Consider the following 19033-nt stretch of genomic DNA (forward strand, 5'->3'; position numbering starts at 1 on the left):
TTGTTGAGACTTTTCTATGTAGAACTCAATAAATAGATCAATCAGACTTGAACTCAGAGACCTGCCTGCCTCTTCCTCCAAACTACTGTGATTAAAGGCATAAACTACCACTAGTAGGCATTTTTCTTTTCTCTTTTCTTTGTTTTTTCCCCTCTTTTTTTTTTTTTTAGGTTAGTAATTTTACATTTATGTAGTGCTAAGCTCGAGCCATTGAGAATTATATAATTGTGTAATTGACTTAATTTTGCTTCTAAGATGGTTTTTAATAGTCACTCAATGGCTGATGCAGAACATGGGTGCATAGTTACTTTGGTCCCGCTGACTTACTAGTTCATCTGGGTGGGATTTTAGGCTTAAGAATGTCATGGTCATATGGAATACATGTCCTATCCAGAGCGTATATGGTGCATGCTAAAACCGGAATGGAACAAAACTGTGGCAACTGTAATCATCAATTTTGACTCTGTTATTCTCTTTGTAAAGAGATTGTGTTTTCCTCACGAAAAGGAGACAAATGACTTTGTATCCTTCTTGTTCAAGCTTACCACTGTGAAAATTAAACTGTGAGAGTACAGTACCAGGAAAATGATTTCTTTTTCTTTTTCTTTTTCTTTTTTTTACATCAGCAAACAGACATGTGTTAACTTTCCATTGTTGCGGGGGGGGGGGGGGAATAACAAAAGTAAGCAACTTAATCGAGGGGAAATTGTGTGTGTATGAGAAGTTTCAGAAACTTTGGTCCATGCTCTCTTGCTCCTCAGAGCTTCAGGTCTTTGGCAGCGCAGTGCACTGCAGTGGGAGTCAGTAATAGAACGATGCTGTTGACCTCACTCCAGCTAGGAAACAGGAACAGTGAAGAAGGAGCTGGGCTAGGTCCCTACCCCTAGGCTGTACCTTCTGAGTGTCTGTGGATTACGAAGGCTCCCTAACAGTCAGGAGCAAGGCAAGCATTGTGATGGAAGGTCTTGTCCATCCCTCTTCCCTCTGTCTTGATAAACTGTTAGATTACATCCCTAAAGCTAGCCACCAATGCCTACTCCATTATTTGGCCACTCCCTATGCCTGACTAAAACTCTAAGGTCCTGCTATCAAAACACCAACATTGTACAATCAAAATTTATTATTTGGCTACACTGATTAGCCTGTCCATTTAGAACTTGCCTAACTCTAGCATAGATGTCTCCTTTTTTCTCCTAAAAAACCCACTCCTGCAAAAACACCTATGGTCTGTCTTTGTCTGATCCAGAGACAGCTCCTCCATGCTTGTCTGTCCAGGATAATAAATCTCCTTTGTGCTGAGAACTTGGTGTCTGGGTGAGTTCTGTGCTGACTCCAAAGCTCCCTTACAGATTGTGCATTCCAAGATGCTCCGTGGACACTGATAATACCATGTTTAGTACTGAACACTATAAATGATGTAATTCTTTCTATACAACTATACCTATGACAAAGTTTGATTTATAACATGAATACTAAGCAGATAACAGCTATACATATTAGAGCAATTACAGCAGAATAATAAACATTCTTCCATGGGAAGTGCGACTATTAGGAGGTGTGGCCTTGTTGGACTAGGTGCGGCCTTGTTGGGGGAAGTGCATCACTGTGGGGGTGGGCTTTGAGGTCCTATGCTCAGGCTCCTCCCAGTACTGAAGAGTCTGTTCCTGGCTGCCTTCACATCGAGATGTAGAATTCTTCTCTCCCCCAGAATCATGTCTGCCTGCAGGATGCCATGCTTCTTGCCATGAAGATAATGGACTGAACCTCTGAAACTGTATGCCAGCTCCAGTGAAATGTTTTCTTTTATGAGACTTGCCCTGGTCATGGTGTCTGTTCATACTAGTAAAACCCTAAGACACTATGTTTTCTTAATAGAGTTAATTGAACTATTCTAGAGTTTCAGTAACACTATAAAAAAAATGAAACCATAGATAAGGGGCGGTTTCTGCAAAGTCATGATATATGTGAATGTGGATGATACTGTTTTGGTGAAGATGGTGGCTATTTTCCTTTTTGGGCTTTGTTGCATTCTGTAGCTGCCTGCAGCTACTGGGTTCCTGGAACAGAAACTGAGGGATGGATCGAGGAAACGGCGAAAAGAAGGAGGCCAGGACGATAATTTACTGATCAAGGCCCCAACTTTTAATTGCGGTCAGGCCATTTAACAGTTTGGGCAAGTCCCTCTCCCCAGACTCTGGGCTGAGTTCCGGGGAAGTCACCTGGCAGTTCTTGGCTCCACTGCTCAGGCAGCTGGGTAGGTCACCTGCTTAATTCAGGAATTCATAGACCTGGAGGAACAATGAACTTCACCTTCACTCTGAGCGCTCCACCCTAGGTAGAGCAGGATCCTGAACAGCACAGGAATCCCTGCTCAACAAAGTCTGGGAGAGGAAGTTTACCTTCATCAATGTGGAGTTCCTGCCAAGTGGCATGACTCCCCAATATGGCTCTGTACAGGGCGTGGTATACTCAGATCACTTCTGTATTGGTCAGTCTTGGTTAGCCACTTGGCAACATTTGGAATCAACTGGTGGCATCCCTGATAAAAGGACATAAAAGAAGGCTTTAGCTTCTTGCCAGCTTGCCTTCACTCTGCCTGTCAAGTTCATCTACTTTGTTCCTGAGGTTAGTGTTGAAGATAACTTCTTCAGGATTCTAAATTAGATGGAAGACTAGAAGCTCTCCAAGAATGCCCCAGGACTGTTGAGCACCCAGCCTTGTGGCCTGAATGACCACTGGATTTTCAGCCTGTCTTTGTGAACTAGTCCTTGTTGGACTACTGCATCCTGCTAGCCAGTCTAATAGAGCCCCTTTTAGTATCTATTATCAGTTCTGGTTTTAAGGGGCCTCTGACTAATATAACTCCACATTGCACTATAGAGATCTTTGTACTCTCACGGATACTGCTGCTCTCTGTTCACTACAGCAAGGAAATAGAATCCATGTCCTTGTCTATCAACAGATGGATACATAACGAAAAGCTGTACCTATGTGAAGCAGAATATTATTTAGCTCCAAGGAAAAATGAAATCATAAAATTTGTAGAAAAATTAATAGACTTAGAATGTACAAATGGGGTCATGGGGGGTGGGGGTTGGGGGGGAGGGGCGCTCCCCCCCAATCAAATGCAGCTCCTGGTCTTTAATCTCCACCTGTCCACTGGTGAACAAATGTGCACCTGGTGGGATGTTTAAAAAGAGAATAAAAAGTGTAATAAAAACCAAATACATACTAGTGAATTCATATATATAGTATGCATCAAGATGTATTTTGAATGTTTTCTCAAAGTATTACATAGTTTCAAGGCAAAATAACTCCTTAAGTGGGTGGTCCATATGTGATTCCACAAGGTGTGCACTTTCTGAGGCCTGAATTTTCTTTCATGTCTTTCACTGAATATTCCTATAGAATATAGTTCAAAGAGTTTTTTGTCATGATGTTTCATGTCAAGAGTTTTTGAAAACACTGTGAAATGTGCTTCTTTAAATGGATGTTATAATTCTAAAATGTATCATTTCCTAAATAAATTAATAAATTGTACTCCTTTAAAAAAGATGGTGTACTTGAGGCTGCCACTATGAGGTGAAAAGACAAAAAAAGAGAAAGGAAGGAAGGAAGGAAGGAAGGAAGAAAGAAAGAAAGAAAGAAAGAAAGAAAGAAAGAAAGAAAGAAAAGAAAATGCTGTATTCCATATTGAAAAAAGGGAGGAGCACATTAGATGGTCTAAAGTGAGCACCGGGAATGAAGCAGAGACTGCTGGCTAGGAAGCATTCATGAACTCTAAAAAGAACACCAAGGAAATGATTCCAGTGCATTGCATTAGGGTCTCCCTAGTCAAGGTCTGGCTTGGGCTCCCTGTCAATTCTAACACAGCAGGAAGGCGGAGCTCTGAACCCAGTTGTAGGCAAGCATTGATAGAGGCAGGAGGGAGGTTTCTAGACTGGTACACAACTTGGCTGGTGCTGGGAGCCAAATTTAACTTCTGCTTTCCTCCCGATTGGTGGTTGTTAGGAAGTGAAGTGTCAGGGGCAGACTTGTAAACTGGGTGTACAGATTTGTTGGGGGAATAACCTGGAAACTGGTGCTAGACACACTCTTCTCCTCGTTGGGGGATAGCCTGGGGCTAGGCCTGTTAGTTAACTTGAGTTCAACCTTAAGTCAGGTTCTTTAAGATGACGTCAGAACCCAAAAGATTTGGTCTTCCAAGACCAAACAGAGGAGGAAGCAGAGCTGCGGGCAACTAGGAGGGCAGAGAGCACTCTGGGAATGCAGGCAAAGTGAAAGTTGTGTATTCATACCCTCTGGACAACCTTCATAGGCAGGCAAGATAGTCACAGTCAGACAATCAGCCCTGAGAGAATAACATTCCCCTAGGATGAGGGAGACGCTGGGCATCGATGAACACATCTTTGGGGCGGCTCTTGCTAAAAGATGAGCTACTCCAGAGGACTGAGATCGGGGACACGCTAGGGATGGGGTGCCCCCATGTGAGAGGGAAAGGCCCAGCCGGGCCGTTGTGGAGGGGAGGGGAGGCATTGAGAAGGTATAGGTGGCAAAGACTGGCTCAGGTTAGGAACCCTGCTTTTCTCACTCACAGATGCAGTGTGGCAGCTTGAGGGGGTCCCTGCATGTATACAGGCAGGGGAGCAAACCCCAGAAAGAGATAAGAATAAAACCACAGTAAGGTACAGACTGACTGTGTCAACCTGCATCTGACTCCTGGGAGGTTAATGCTGGGAAGTTCATTGTCAGCATAGTTAAAACAATACAATTTGGGGAGAGGTTTTTCAGGCAAATATCGGCCCAATTCCAGGTGCACAAGAAAGCTTAAGGTGTGACTACATAGAAACTCCTTTACACAAGACTGTGAGGATGGGCTCTATTGTTAAAGGGCTTAGAATCTAGTGCAGTCTCTGACCCATAGCATAGAGGTCAGCAGGCCAGAAGTACTTGTGACATCCACCCTAAAGATGGGTTATGTCCTCTGGAGGGAAGAGACTGGCATGATCATTTAGGGGGAATTTGGTTGAGGTCTGCTTGTATTGCCACAGGTAGCCAAAAAGGCCACCAAAACATTAATAAAATCCACTCCCAGCTTTATGGGCAGGAAAACAGGTATTGTATCTCTCCATTAAGAAAAGGCCTCTCTGTTTGTTTAGCATTCTTGATTTTCCTTTATGCTTCCCTGTGAGTACAAGGACCTCTGTGTTCACAACAACAGCTCTGACGTTGAGGTCAGCAGACACATGCTCAGCTCCTGGGACCGTGTGCATTACCCACTACCGTATGACAACTCCTGAATTTCCAGGGCACCGTCCATCTAGCAGAATGATTAGCACTCCCAAGGTTTTGAAAGTAGGGATCTCAGTGCTGCACCTGCTTCTCACAACCACAAAGCACAAGAAACACTAGCTCTCTCAGGAACAGACCAGGCTGGGAAGATTGACAGAGCCTACCCCGCCCACAGACTGCAATGATAAGCATGACCAGCAGATGTCCCTCTTTACCTACCGGGGTGAAAGCAACACCCACGTAGACTCAACAACAGAATAACAATGGGAAATTAAAAGTCCACACAGTCTTGAGTATTCAGAGCTTCTGGGCTAATTAATATCCACTTATCAGTGATTGCATTCCATGTGTATTCTTTTGTGATTGGGTTACCTCACTTAGGATGATATTTTCCAGTTCCAACCATTTGCCTAAAAATTTCATGAAATCATTGTTTTTAATAGCTGAGTAGTAGGGAGTACCAGGACAGAGAAATGGGAGGGGGGTGATTGGGGAATGGGTGAAGAGAAGAGGGCTTATGGGATATATGGGGAGAGGGGATCTGGGAAAGGGGAAAGCATTTGGAATGTAAACAAAGAATATAGGAAAAAAAAAAGTCCACACAGTCAACTCCCTCTCCCTAAGTTCTGTGCATAGAACGGGCAGTTTTCAGTTTTCAGGAACCAGAATCAAAACGTCCAACACCTCATTTTCTTTTCTGTTGGGATCTCTTCCCCTTTCTAAGCTCTCAGCAGTATTTTTACATCTTACATTTAAATAGTTGTTGTTCTTCATGCATTCATCTGACTTTGTGTATACATTTTTCATTACTGGGCAATGTTTTTGCTTTACCGTAATCTCTCTCTCCTCTCTCTGCTCTCTCTCTCTCTCTCTCTCTCTCTCTCTCTCTCTCTCTCTCTCCCTTTGTATCCCTTTTCCTTTCTCTACGCGTAATAGTATTCGACTTGTTAACGTTGTTGTTTTAAGCACACTCATTTATATTTTACTTCTTACATTTATTTGATTTTACTTTTAGTCTCTTTCATGAGCAGAAAACACCTCTTGTTTTATTCTTAATTTTAGTTTCTACAGCCACTCTTTGCCTTACTTCTTTAACCTTCTTGCCTACTCAGCGAGCAGCCCACACGGGGAGACCCCACTTCTCAGGCTACCAGCTGCCTCCTAGACATTTCCTGGCACTGTGGAACAGTTCTGGAAAGGAGGGGAGTGTAAGATGCTGAATTGTGTTCCCTGAGAATTCATATTTTGAAGCTGCAACTCACAGCATCACAAAAGGGTCCATATTCATGGGCTTATAGAGAACTGATTAATAAAATGGGGTCATTTAGTTACACCCTAAGGCCGTGCAACCTGTGTCCTTCTAAGCTGCGGTGATATAAGAACACTTGCACAGCGGAAAGACAAAGTGAAGACACAGGACGAAGACAGCCAGTTACAATCCAAGGTCATCGCTCAGAAGAAAGAGTCAGCTCAAGGCTGGATCTCAGATTCTAGCTCTGGAACTCGGTGAAACTATGTTTCTGTTCTTTGAATCACTGAGTTTGCGACACTTTGTTGTGATGGTGGGAACAGTCCAAGGTCAGAGCTCACTATCATTTTTATGGTTTTGGCTGTTATTTTGTTATTTGTATCATCCCACAATACGTGCCCGCGGGCATTGGCAGGATCCTCAGTACAATATTCTGTTGGCTATAAACTGTGCTTTATACAACTGGCCTCCTGCCCATGGTCGGAAACTATTATCATTTTAATCCCCAATGCGTAGCCTTCCTATTAGATCATGACTTATATTAAAGGATTATGCCATTTTGAGCTAAATCTTCCTGATAATAGGCACTGCGCACTGCAATAGAAATGGAGCATTAATCACAAGCGTTGAGAATCTTAGGAGAAAATTAAAGTTTTTAATGTGAAGTGCAAGTCTTAAGAGTTTGAGGCGTCGGAGCTTGACCAGAAGGGAGACTCTGATGCTCACACAAGAACTATGTCACTGGAAGAGTTTCAGCAGATGGAAGGGTGGAGAAACGCCACGTCCAGTCACTCTCTTTAAAATCTCATGGCTTGTTTAGCTTCACTAATTGAATCAATATTTCTTGTGCACTTTTTCTCTTTAGAAAAAGCAAAAACACGGCACACACAGAATGCCTTAGGCATTTGTGTTGTGTTTTGTCTTCGGAAGACTGTTAGTGTTAGAATTCCCTCAGCCACTCCTCAGTTCTTTATTAAGTTTTAATGCGGTTTATACTCTCCATCTGTAGGCAATCTATCCTTTCTCCACTCTGCCAGCAAGGCTAATCATTCCCTGTAGTGTGGTTACCAGCTCCTTCTGGTGGCAAAAAGCTACAACGACACATCTATCTGCAGCATCTGCATCCATTTCATCTCTGTGATGTCGGAGACCTGGATGTCAAAGCAAAGCAACACAATGTCTGCAGCAGAGTGCAGCAGAATAGTGTCCAGTTTCACAACGAAGACCATTACTCAGGTGTTGCCTGTTAGAGAAAGGACCTCATGCCTCTACTAAGGACAGCCTGAAAGATGAGCTTTGTATTTGTAGTGTGGATATGTTTGGCTAGTTTTAAGCTAAAATGAAAAGGACGAGAGATGTTGGTTTGGTGTTGTGGTTTTGCTCCTATTAAGTTGCTCTCAAAAACAGGGACATCGTAACTTCCAGGAACATCAGTAGTTCCTTTCTAGATTTTTGTGGTACTTATTGACAAAGTGTTAGAAGAAAGAGCTCAGTGACCTCAGATTGAGATTGTCACTTCACTCATGGGTTCTCTATGCATTTGTGTATGGATGTAGAACACGATCTATCTATCTATCTATCTATCTATCTATCTATCTATCTATAATCTACCATCTACCTATTATCTATCTTCTATCTATATTTCTAGATATCTATCATCTGCCTACCTATTATTTATCTATCTTCTATCCATCTATCATCTATATCATCTATCTATCTATCTATCATCTATTATCAATCAACCTATCTCTATTATGTATTTACACATATATCTATAATCTATGTATGTGTGTATGTATGTATGCATGTATGTATGTATGTATGTATGTATCTGTCTATCTATCTATCTGTCTGTCTATTTATCTATCTAATGGTAGTAAAGCCCATACCAAAAAATGTACCACCTTAACCATTTTGAAGTATACAGTTTGGTGCCTGTACCATTTACACTGCATCTTTGAATGTAAATGTTCTGTCACATTTTTCATGTTGTTAATGTATTCAAATTGTAAAGTAGAATTTAAATACTTCACTGATGTCTGAAAATTTGTGGTCTCTCCAAATTCAGTTGTTTGACCCTCTAACCCTCACAGTGACAATGTTGAGAGGTAGCTAGTGTCTTGAGGAAAAATCCCTTATGAAATAATTCACATTGTCACAGGGAAGGTTTGAGACACCACTCAGCCCTCACCACCATGTAAGAGCATAGCAGGAAGCCACCCTCTCTGACTTGTGAGGAGGTGAGGGGTCCCTGATCACAATGCCCTGGTACCTGGATTTTGAGTGCCCTTTTCTTCTTATGCCCCAGAATGGTGAGAAATGAATTTAGATGTTAATAAACACCCATTCTATGGCACTTTATCTTAGGAGGCACTATATGACCTTGTAGAAACAAAAACATAATAAGATATTATAAAATATATTAGATAACTGATACATTAGCATAAGCAGCATTGAAAAATGTAAAAACAAGGTGCAAACTAGCTACACATCAAAACAGGAGTTTCCTCATCCAAAGTTATTACACTGGAAAATTAAACACCTGTTTAAAGATTGGATCTAAAACTGTGGTGCTTTCATCATTAAATCCAGAACCTGTTTTTACTGGTTGGATGACAAAGTCCTCCATCTTCAGGAGGAAAATCGATTTTTCAGAGACAGAGGAAGTATGGTTAATAAAATAGATTAAATAATGCATACTTAGGTGGAAAATAAAGCATCATCATTAATTACTCTTTTGAGGTAATCTATAAATAGATTTTTTTACATCTTTAAAAAAAGTAATTTAAAAGTATTTCAGGAAATGCTAGCATTTTTGTAATAAGGGGGAAAATGATCTATAGGTTATTTAGAGGTCCTAAGCTACTTTAGTTTGTAATTTCTCATTGGAGAAAATTCACCCTCAAAGCAAGAGGATGGATGAGGTGGATACTCATCATCATCATCATCATTATAATCATCGTCATCATCAGTAGTAGTAGTAGCAGCAGCAGCAGCAGCAGCAGTAGTAGTAGTAGTAGTAGTCGTAGTAGTAGTAGTATATAGCATGTGTGTAAGAAGGTAGATCCTTGGGAAGAAAGTGATCAAGAATGATTATATACAGGAACAATATCTCTGGGCACAGGACACCAGACTTTGTGTCTTTTCTGAACCATTTCAACCATCAACTATCTAGAAAACAATCATTAAGATGACATTCATTTTTTTTTAAATTAAAAAAAAAAGATAGCCTTTTCAATAAATGGTGCTGGATCAACTGGAGGTCAGCATGTAGAAGAATGTGAATTGATCCATTCTTATCTCCCTGAACTAAGCTCAATTCCAAGTGAATCAAGGACCTCCACATAAAACCACACACACTGAAATGAATAGCAAAGAAACTGGGGAAGACCCTTGAGGACATGGGAACAGGGGAAAAGTACCTGAACAGAACACCAATAGCTTATGCTGTAAGATCAAGAATTGACAAGTGGGACCTCATAAAATTACAAAGTTTCTGTAAGGCAAAGAACACTGTCAAAAGGACAAAAGGGCAACCAACAAATTGGGAAAAGATCTTCACCAACCCTACATCTGACAGGGCTAATATCCAATATATACAAAGAACTTAGGAAGTTAGACCCCAGAGAACCAAAATAACCCTATTAAAAATGGCGTACAGAGCTAAATAAAGAATTTTCACCTGAAGAACTTCAGATGGCTGAGAAGCACCTTAAAAATGTCCAACATCATTAGTCATTAAGGAAATGCAGATCAAAACAACCCTGATATTTCACCTCACACCAGTCAGAATGTCTAAGGTTAAAAACTCAGGAGATAGCAGGTGTTGGCTAAGATGTGGAGAAAGAAGAACACTCCTCCACTGCTGGTGGGATTGCAAAATGGTACAACCACTCTGGAAATCAGTCTGGCTGTTCCTCAGAAAACTGGGTATGACACTTCCGGAGGACCCTGCTATCCCACTCCTGGGCATATACCCAGAGGATTCTCCAACATGCAATAAGGATGCTTAACATGCTCCACTATGTTCTTAGCAGCCTTATTTATATATAATAATTTCCAGAAGCTGGAAAAAACCCAGTTGTCCTTCATTGGAGGAATGGATACAGAAAATGTGATATATTTACACAATGGAATACTACTCAGCAATTAAAAAACGATGAATTCATGAAATTCTTAGGCAGATGGTTGAATTGGAAAATATCATCCTAAGTGAGGTAACTCTTTCACAAAAGAACACACATGGAATGCAGTCACTGATAAGTGGATATTAGCCCAGAAGCTCTGAATACCGAAGACACAACTCACATATCAAATCATCCCCAAGAAGAAGGAAGGAGAAGGGTCCTGGTCCTGGAAAGGCTTGATGCAGTATTGTAGGAGATTGCCAGGATAGAGAAGTGGGAGGGGTTTGATTGGGGAACTGGCAGGAGGGAAGAGGGCTTATGGGACTTATGGGGAGGAGGGAAGTGGGAAAGGGAAAATCATTTGGAATGTAAACAAAGAATATAGAAAATAATAAAAAAAAGAAAAGAGAAAAAGAAAATAGGCTTTAATCTGAAAAAAAAAATTTGGTTCTTATCATAAGTGTAAAATCAGATGATGTTAAACAGTTAACTGACAGGAAAACCAAAAGAGTGTTGGGCCAAATGTTAATGTAACTTTATTTCTTATGTAAATAACTATATTTATTGATAATGAGAAACATGTCTTCATGAGAGACATTCTAAAAGAAATAAAATCAATGTCTATAATTTGAAAAAAATTTAAAGAAACTTTAGATGGTTAGAATTAACCTTGGACTTGAGCTGTAAGTCTTAGCTTTTGGCTATGGATAACTTCTTGGAAGTGAATGAAGAAATTATCAACTTTTAAACTGAATAACAACATAAAGGTAACTTGAACTTTTTAAGACATCATTGACATTTTAGAACACTTTTGAAAAATTTTGGAAAACATGGTGAATTCTCCAGAAAAACATCTCTCTCTCTCTCTCTCTCTCTCTCTCTCTCTCTCTCTCTCTCTCTCTCTCTCTCTCTCTCTCTCTCTCTCTCCTGACAGTTTCAGCTTCTGGATGTCATGTATAATTCATACAGTACTAATTTCTGTTTCCCCTTTCTAGACTTTATTTTTCTAACTCTAATATATACTATTATAATAGGTGGTAGATTTAAGTTGGTGGGTTTTTAGAAGCAGAAAAGTCATCCTGTATTGGATTGAGAGTAGATGATCTTTTTATGAGTACGTTCCTGACTCAACTAAAACCCGCAGAAAGCCATGTTCAGTTTATGCAAGGTTTCTCCCTTCTCATCCTTTGCATCTTCCGCCACTGTCTCTTTGCAATGAATTGAAAGTTTAGAGGCAGCTTATAGAAAGTGAAAGTTAGAAGCAGCGTGCAGTAGGCCATTAGATAAAACAAGATAAAAGTCCAGATCATGAAGTAAACTAGGGTAAAGAGACTAAGGAAAGGAAGTGTCAAGCAGCCTCTCATCCAGGATGCAACCTGCTGGCCTCAAGAGCTAGAAGCATACTGGACATCTTGAGAGCATGCTTTCTCACGCTCTCTATAGGAGGCAGGAGGAGTGAAGACACTGGTGGGATCCATACAGTGATGCCCGCAGTGTGCTTTGGATAAAGACCTTTTCTTGGAATCTTGGTCCCAGCTTGGTGATGTACAAAGTGATGGCACCTGCCAGAGGTGAGGTTCAGTGGGAAGTAATTAGGTTTTAGGGGTACTGTTCTAAGAAACAATTGCTAATGTTGGTCTTGTAGAGGGACTTAGCTCTCTACAGAGTAAACTGTCAATAGAAACAACAAGTTGGACCCCCATTGTGTTGGACTTCCTTTCTCTCTTATTTGAGCTTCAGTCGGGACATCCACCAGAATTACTCCTACCAGATGTCCAGATGCCAAGTTTGAACTGTGAACTAAATAAATGTCCTCTTTTGCTTTTGAATATTATGACAGGCTGTGCTTATTATTATGTTGGGGGTTGTTATACCCCGTTTTTGCTTTTAAATATCTCTTTGGGATTTCTACCCCACTTCAGATCTTTTGTACCTTAATAAAAGGCACAGAAACCTTTAGATTTATAATAAGCTCTAGAGCACTGGAGCTGGGCAGGTATCAACCCTCAATGCTAATTTGTCTACTTCTCTGTGGTGATCCCTGATATATCACTTGCTGTGTTCTTCTGGGCCACTCCTACTCCATCAGGCCAACCCCCATGGCCTTGTGCTTAAGATCCACCCAACCTATGTCAACTTCCTTCTTCCTCCTACTTGCTCTTCTTGTAGTCCTCTGCCTGAGACCCCAAGCCTGCAAGTCCTTGCTCTACCTCCTCTTTTCTGCTCAGCCCAGGTGGTAGGTGTCTTTATTAAACAAATCAGGGATAATTTGGGGGCAAGGTTAGCATAACAAAAGCTGGTGTACCTGAAAATTCACTTACCTTGAGGCAACCTGGTCTTGGCATACAGTATTTAGCATTTGACTACAAAGCAGCAGCACCAACCCCTGCCATGCCTAGCCTCAGACCTTTTGTTACAGAACCAGAACAGGGACTGAGATCATTGTTCAGCACAAGCAAGAGATCCTATGAAATATGGTCCATATAATTAGTATATCTTTAGTCCAAAATTATGAGCAGAGAGCCCTGATGTGCTGACACAGTTCTGTAATTCCAGAACTTGGTATAACAGTCCTCAGACCTTAATAGGCCCCATATCTTAGCACAACTGACTCCAGGATGGATGTATCATCCAGGCCATAAAATTCAGGAGGTAGGTAACATTATCTGCCCCCAAACAAACAAACAAACAACAACAAAACAAAAACCAACCAACCAAACAAAAACCCCAAAACCTAATCCATCAAAGTCCATAGTTCTGGAAACGCCTCTAAATGTACTAAGCTTGCTCTGTGGCTTCTGTAGTTTTGTTTCTGGCTAATAACTCTTGCTAACTGAAGAGGGTCAACCTAGGATGTGCGTTTTGGTGTTTAAAACTCACTCTGAGAAAGGTTCCAGCTACAATAGGATCCTGAACACCCAGTGTAGTTGCTGTTGGGCTAACAAAGACTTTTAATTGCTTAAACCTGTGTCAGAGTAATTGTCATGACATTGGGAGGCAGAGGCATGTAGGTTTATGTCAGTTCAAGTGACATAATGAGACTTTGTCTTAGAAAAACTGATGAAAACATTTATTGAAACAATATTTTTTAAATAATGAGTGTGGAGAAGGGTTGCTTTGTCTTGACTTCTTAGGACATTTTCTAAGAATATCATTCTCTCAATGACTTAGGAAGCAGTTATCAATCAGAATAGCAAGTGAATATGGTAGATCACGGCTTTGATATGACCAGCATCGCTTCCTCTCTCCCCAACCCCAGCTTCTAGCCTCACTCAGCAAAGAATGTGCTCATGCTATACTTAATTCTTCCTGCTTATTGATTTCTAAATTTTAAGTGGATTTAAATTTTAATTTCAGGTGTAACTGTGATGCTCATTTTTTATAGCTGATAGATTTTAGCTGTAAAAAAATTCTAATTAATAATTATTCTAGTTTTTATTGTATCCATATGAATTTTCCTTCAAATGAATACATTATCACCATAATATTACTACTCTGTCTTAGCTCAATTTATGTTGCTTAGAGAGAATACCTGGGACTCAGAAATTCCTTGGTTCACTGTTCTTAGAGGCTTAGCCATCCAACAATTTGAGAGGTCATGAATGGTGAGAGTCTTTCTTGCATGGTTCAAGTCTTGGTAGAATGGCAAAGTGGAAGTGAATACAGGAGGAGAGAGGAGGGAAGGGGAAGAAGGGAGGAAGTGAGAGAGAAGGAAGAGAGAGAGAGAGAGAGAGAGAGAGAGAGAGAGAGAGAGAGAGAGATCTATTTTATTCCATATCCATTCTATTCCACTCCCTGAAGAGTAGCATTATTCAACAATCTTAGGGCTAGCAGCCTCTCTTTAGTACCCCTACCTCCACCCCAGTATTAGGTTTCCAGTGTGTGCTTCTATTTGGAAGACAGAATCAAACCACAGGGGTCTTTTCTTTTCCTTCCTTTGTAAATTACACTTTCATTTTTATATCATAAATGTTACTAAAGTTTGTCTCTGTGTGTCTGCCTGTTCTTGTGTCTACCTTCATGTGTCTAGTCCTAACAAAAGGCTTTCCTCTGACTTTTATTGAACAGTAAAGAAAGCATTGAATGAGAGAGGTACAGGGATACTTTACAGAACTCTTTAACATAGCTCTACAAGGGAATAAGTCACTGCACCTGACCCAGATAACAACTAGATAGCAAATAGTATCACAAACATGTTTTTATCAACTCAGAACCATGTTGCTGCCAATATTTATGGTAGATATTCATTTGTAAGACCTTTTTGTAAGACCTATATTTGCTGTTTTAAGCAAATAATTGTCATAAACCACATGCATTACTTTGGGTCAGAGATATAGAAGAATGCATAAATTAAGATTACAGCTGTCTATTAGCTTAGGTTATAAAAGTTGATTAGGTGGCAAATCCAGTGCAAGTCAGTTTCATTTTTTGTTTTCTTCAAGTTACATGTCTTAGTTCCTGTTCCATTGCTGAGATGAGACACCATGACCAAGGAAATTTATAAATAAAAGAATTTAATTGGAGCCTTGGTTACAATTTAAAGAGAGTCCATGATCATTCTAATGGGGAACATGACATTAAGCAGCAGCCATGATGCAGAAGCAGTGGCTAAGAGATGATATCTGATCCTTTTACCTGAGGCAGAGCTAGAGACTCAGGCTGAAAAGGGCTTTTGAAACCTCAAAGCCCACCCCACAATGGAACATCTTCTTCAATAATGCCATACCTCCTAATTCTACCTAAAACTGGGGACCAAACATTCAAATATATGAGCCTATGGGAGTAATTCTTACTCAAACAATAGCTAGTTAAATAAACAGGTTGAGTAAACAGTAGGAGAGCAGTTTTAAGTTTAAAGTGACTTGAAAGTGTATTATTAACTCCAGTTGTGAGGTCCAGCAAAAGGTATAGCCTCTTGGATTATGGTCAGACCATGGTCCAAGAAATGAACTGTATGAGGAGATTTCTGTGTGCTTGTGAGAAGTAAACAAGAGTCTTGTGGCCTCAGATTCTTCAGAACACGGAACTGTCCTTGTAATATGTTTTCCTACTCCTCCCCGGTGTATCACATAGCAGTGAGTTTACTTTACCTATTGTTATTCATGTGTCTCTATGAAGAAATGTCCGTGTGTGTGTGTGTGTGTGTGTGTGTGTGTGTTTGTGTGTGTGTGCGCACGCGCGCTTTCCAAGTATGGCTTGTCCTTATGATTGATTACTTTGTTCATGTGATTTTTCTTAACGTTCAGAGTATTAATTGTCTGATGCTTCTGAATAAAGTTGGCATTTTACATTGCCAATAAAGTCTCTATTGTTCATTTATAGGTTCCATTTTCCTCAGGTTCCACTTACTCTAGAGTAGTAAATAGATTATAAGAGATATTTTTTCAGAATACTTCATTAGACTATGTTGTATTATGGATAAACCTTTAATATATCTAAACAAATATAGGTTAAAGCTCCAAAAAGGAGTGAAGAGACAGTATGAGATTCTTATCCAACAAGACTGGCATTCTTATAAGAAGAGGATGGGACTTTGCACACAGAAATATACCCAGACACAGTTCAAGCCAAGCAGAGAGAACTCATGAGAAATCAGTTGTGACAATGTGTCTTAGTCAGAATTTATATTGCTGCAATGAAACACTATCACTGTTGTGGGAAATATTAAAAAATTGATACCATCCCGCACTATACCCAGCTACTCTCTGCCCCTGGAGCCTTGCCACCTCTAGGCCAGCCCCAGGCAGAGGTTTACCAGCTCCTGTTCGTCTGCCTCCGAGCAGCTTGTTTCTTCTCAGATATCTATCTCTTGTGGCTAGTTGTCATACATCTCCTTAACCCAGTAAATCAAAACTCTAGAAGCTTATAATTAATCAGCCAGATTTATATATCAATAAATTCTCAATTCATGAGATGCCCACACAATAATTTCAGAGCCAATTGATAACAATACAAGCTCCCCACCTAGATTAGACAAGTTATCTTAATTATTCTATCCTTTTACGATATTCATAGCTCTCTGTGGCTATTTAAAGCCTCACAGAATCTGGATCGCTTTCTTCTTCCTCCATCTTCCTTCCTTCTCCAGATGTGTCCCCTGTCTCTGTCCCTGAAGCTCTTCACTCCACCTCCCTTTTCCCTGTCCAATCACAGGATTCTTGTTGTGTTCATATTTAAATTAATTGGGGGGAAATTCTGCTACATTTCACCCTTTCTGTTCAAATAACAAAAACCTTTTCTCTCAAATATAAATTGAGCATAACTATTACCATTTTGTAATTTGTAAAGTTCAAGATAGACCTAACACTAGTCCATCATTTTTGTCAAATAGAATAGAATACTCTGTCATCTATCCAAACTTAAAAGACTTATAATTCTACACCTGACTTATGTCCTGTCTTCAGATTGCCTATCATCTGAAAACCATCCTCTCAAATCTGTTCTCTCAATGTTAAATAGCCTGGGTTGGCTCTATGAGACTCTAAGTAGTCTTTCCACCCTGTCAGAAATCTGAGAGTGACCACCATTATCTGAAAATATAGGAAACTTAACACAGCTTCCAGAACTGGGACAAATTATAGAGACACCTGCCTACCTTTACAGTCCCAGTAAGTCAGGAAGTTGGAGCATCAGTCTTCAGTCTTCTAGCCCAGGATATTCTGACAGACCTTGAACAGGAATTATTAAGGACTAGCTTATTCTGTCTCAGCAGAACTAAGCCATCCTAGCCTGTAACTTGCGTCTTCTCAAGGATGGTACAAATCTGCAGGAGAGATGGCAATTTCTGCCCAGTGGCCACCTAGCCACAATGTACCACCTCACCTGGATGTATAGATGCTCAGCTGCTTCTTTGAATCCACAAATGGGAAGCTGTTAGCAGCAGATTTGTCTCAACAACAAGTGAATAAATAACATTAAATATTACATTCTGTTGATTTCTGATGTTTATGAAAACCAACTATCTATGTAAAATAATCTGGATTGTTGTTCATTGATTACCCTCAGCCATTTCTAATTAAAATATGGAAAACACCCTAACAATAAACCCAGAGCCAGGAATTTGCAGTTTGGCCCTTAACTCACAGGCTTAAATATCTCAGATCAGCTTATAATGGCATTTATAGAAGGACTGGGTGCAAGCTTTGTACTGTTAAAATTTTTGTATCAATAGAAGAAATTTATACCAATGAATATGTTGATCTTATGTCAAAATAAATTCTGTACCAGGATAAGAAATTATGACTTTAACTTATTAATAATTTAAATAAAGATTTATTTATTTATTTATTTATTTATTTATTTATTTATTTGGTAATAAAGATTTTTACCAAATGAGATTATGGCTATACAATCAATTCTAGCTATTTTGTCCCTGTTCTAGATATGACCATTTCTAAATTCCCTAGAAAGGTAACTTTAGAATAACCACCTCCAGCCCCAAAGCCCAGGGAGCTAGGATGATGACTCTTCCTAACTTCTTTGAGTTGGATATGGGTGTTGAAATATTTTTTGAAGTGGGGAAGGATAGGGAAACCACACCAATGATTGTTTTAGTCTCTGATGTCTGTGTCCTAACTGGGTATGACTGAAAGTCCAAGGCATCAGGAGTTCAAGCAGGTCAGTTCAGCATATCTCATGATGAGACTCACCAAGGCTGTATATTCTGTAGTATATAAATCTCAAAAACAAAATTTAGTATCACTAAGATCATTTTTTTGTTTGATTCTCTGGAATTTAGTTCTTCAGGGGTCTCCCTTCATCATATCTGATCCATATTACTCTGGAAGGCATATAGACACAAATCACCTTTTCTTAAAATGCTAAGACAAAATCTTTCTCCCAAATCAGCATATCCTTGAGCCAGTAATCAGGAAAACCTTTATTTTGACCTTTCTCCTAGAGGAGTAATATAACCACAAAACTCAAAATCACACCCATTTTGAAAATTAAACCAATCCAAAAAATAAAGCAAACTAAAATATTGTATGTGCCCATTCTTAGGCTTTTTCTATTTTGCAGTGCAGGATAATAACCCCAAATTCCTGTGTAGCCCACATTAGAAAACATGAGTTAGTTATCCTGCAGACTTTTTTTATACCATCTTTAAAACAATTGATTCACACTTCTGTCTATACCTGCTTATAAGCAGGCAGCTAGTTCAAGCAGGATTTCAACCCAAAATTCCCATGGAGCCCACATTAGACAGAATTTGAGTACCATATAAGACTTATTAGAGCAATATATATTTATACTATCTTTATATCAATTAATTCAAACTTTCACTAACATCTGCCTATAGGAAGCAGGTAGTTTTCACTTGTTAAGCTCTTTGCCTAGAGCAGCCATCCTGTTATAGCATCTATCT

This window comes from Apodemus sylvaticus, chromosome 3 (genome assembly GCF_947179515.1).
Source record: "Apodemus sylvaticus chromosome 3, mApoSyl1.1, whole genome shotgun sequence".
In the NCBI taxonomy this organism is placed as follows: domain Eukaryota; kingdom Metazoa; phylum Chordata; class Mammalia; order Rodentia; family Muridae; genus Apodemus; species Apodemus sylvaticus.